Source organism: Phaseolus vulgaris, chromosome 1 (assembly GCF_000499845.2).
Source record: "Phaseolus vulgaris cultivar G19833 chromosome 1, P. vulgaris v2.0, whole genome shotgun sequence".
In the NCBI taxonomy this organism is placed as follows: domain Eukaryota; kingdom Viridiplantae; phylum Streptophyta; class Magnoliopsida; order Fabales; family Fabaceae; genus Phaseolus; species Phaseolus vulgaris.
This window is the reverse complement of record NC_023759.2, coordinates 41,149,906-41,152,851: the sequence shown is the minus strand read 5'-3', so window position 1 is coordinate 41,152,851 and position 2,946 is coordinate 41,149,906.

Below are 2,946 nucleotides of genomic sequence, written 5' to 3'. Positions count from 1 at the left end.
GTTGTTTGTGTCGGGAAGAAGAGACTACAAGGCACTTATTCTTGAATGTAGATTAGCTTGGTTAGTTTGGAATCAATGTTATGCTTGGCTTGGGGTGACGTCAGTAGATCATATTGATTTTAGTTCACATTTCTTACATTTTAATTTGTGTGATGTTCTAGGCTATGTAAACGTCGATTGGGGAAGTGTTTGGGTTGCAATCATTAGAGAGATTTGAAGACATATGAATAAACACATTTTTAAAGGCGAAGTGATTGATCATTCTGAGATGTTTTCTTTGGCTCAATTAAATGTTTGGTCTTAGATTACTTCTAATTTTGTTTCTGCTTGTTTTTCTTTTTCTGATTGATGTCTTGATCTGTTTCCTTGTTTACTTATGATCAAAAGTCTCTAATAGTTTTTAGTTTGTGTAGGTAGGTTTGTTGGTATTGTTTTTTAGGTGCCTTCGTTGGTTGTGAGTTGGTAGGTTTTAGCAAGGTTATTGGGTTGGATCACCCCTTAAGTGATTCTTATTTATTTATTCTTTTTTGCTGATAAAAAAAAAACATGTAGTAAAAGTTATGACTAGAAAATTCAAAATGTTATGATTATAAAATGCATTCTAAGATATTCTAAGCTTGCTTTGGGGTTAAAGGAGAAATTTCATAAAAATAAGTTGGGTAATATAGGAGTCAAAAGCTACGTGGTCGACAAATATGTTGTAATTTTAAACTGCAAAAAAACTTAACAATAAATTTTTTAAAAAGTAAATAAAGAGAAGAATGCAGAGAAGACCTGCAGCGGGACTACAACAGAGGAGGCAATGCGGGGGCGAGAATGACCAACAAACGCATTGGGGGCAAAGGCGAAGGTGAAGGCGAAGGCACTTGGGACGGGACTCGCCGGGGCGGAGGCTAAGGCACCAGGGCTTGAGAGTGAAGTGAGAGAAGAGAGAAGAATTAGGTTTAGGTTTTTAATTTGGGGGAAAGTGACGCGGGAGAGCGAAATTTTGCTATATATTAAAGATTTTTAGACTCTAATTTATGTCGGCTAGACCAACACAAATCTACGATTTTGTGATTTAACTTTTAACTTAACATTTCATTACAAATATAATTAATAAATATTACACATAATTTTTTTTTATAAATTCTTTCCAAATATTACTTTTACTATTTTTCTCAATTATTATTTTTCTATTTTTTTAAATTATTTCTTAACTTTTTCAAATAATTTTTTTAAATATTTTTAATATTAAACACTTTAATGAACTAAATAAATTTAATTTAATTAACTTATATCAAAATTTAAATTTCACTCTAAAATAAATTATTCAAAACTAATATATTTATTACAATATTATAAATTCAATAAATTTAAAACAAATAAATCTATACACATAATAAAAAAGGTGATATCTATGTGTTGGTCTGACCGACGCATCAAATAATCATTTTTTTGGACGTGTAGCGTCGGTCATGGCCGACGCATAATTCAAATTTTTGTTGTCCCATGTGTTGGTCTATCCGACACAAAATTATTATTATTATTATTATTATTTCCTTTTTTTTTCGCGTCCTCCATGCATCGATTGACCCACATAACATCTTTGTTGTGTTGGATTTGCGTAGGTTTGGCCGACGCAACTCACGTCCAATCTTGACCGATGTAACTCACGTCCAGTCTTGACCGACGCAACTCACGTTCAGTCTTGACTATGTTAAATATTGTTTTATAAACTAAAAAAATATTATTATTTAAAGTAATTTCTATTAATAATAAAAGTTTATAAAGTAACACGGATGGGGTTGCTAGGGGGTATCCTGGTCTTGCTACTTGTGGAGGTATTTTTTGTGGGAGTATGGGAGAATTTATTGGTGCTTTTTCAGGGTTTCTTGAAGTTCAGACTGCTTTGGTTGCTGAGTTTTATGGAGTTATACATGCTATGGAGGAAGCTCAAAAGATGGGACTTACTAATGTTTGGCTTGAATGTGATTCAGTCTTGGTTTGTGCTGCGTTTACTGCTAGGACTAATGTTCCGTGGATGCTTCGTAATCGATGAAATTCTTGTCTTAATTACTGTGGGACAATCAGGTTTAGGGTTACTCATATTTTTCGGGAGGGGAATGCATGTGCTGATAAGTTGGCTAATTTAGGGTTCATTCATAGAGAATCATTTCATTGGTATAATAGACTTCCATCTAGTCTGTTCTTAGAATTCTTTATGAATATGTATAGTCTACGTATGTATCGTTTTTGTTAACATGTGAGTTTTGGTCTAGTCCCCCCATATTTTTGTATTTTCTTTCTTTTTCTTTTTTTTAATAATACTTTTTTCATGTGATGGAAGATGATTGTTGTTACTTGAGGTGTCAGCCTTGCTGAGATGTCAAGTTGCATAGTGATGCCTAACATGAGAACTTTTATAAAAAAAAAAAGTTTATAAAGTAATTTCTAAATTGATATCTAATATTAATGACCAAGAGTTTAACTACTAACTACTTTATATTATAAATTAGTGACTAATTTAATTAAAGACTAAATTGAAATCTAAAGTAATTAGTAGCTAAAATCTTTGTAGCTAATATTAGATATCCATTTAGAAACTATTTTATAAATTTTCATTAATAATAGAAATTAATTTACATATCAATAATTTTTTAATTTATAAAAGAACATTTAATTAAATTAATAGAAGAACTAAATATTTTTTGTTTCTAAATTAATTGTTATTTAATAATTTTTATAGTAAAAAATCTGAAATCTGAAACAATGGAAATAACTTAGATACACAAAAATAAGATTGAGAAATTTTAAAAGAAGAAGAAAAGACATCAAGAAAGAATTTATAGTAAATTTTACTACGTATATGTAACATGACAATCAATTTGTTTGTCTTGATATAAAGGGTTGTTCCGTGTATTACTACTGTAATTTTTTATTGAACAAATAATTAGATGCAATTTC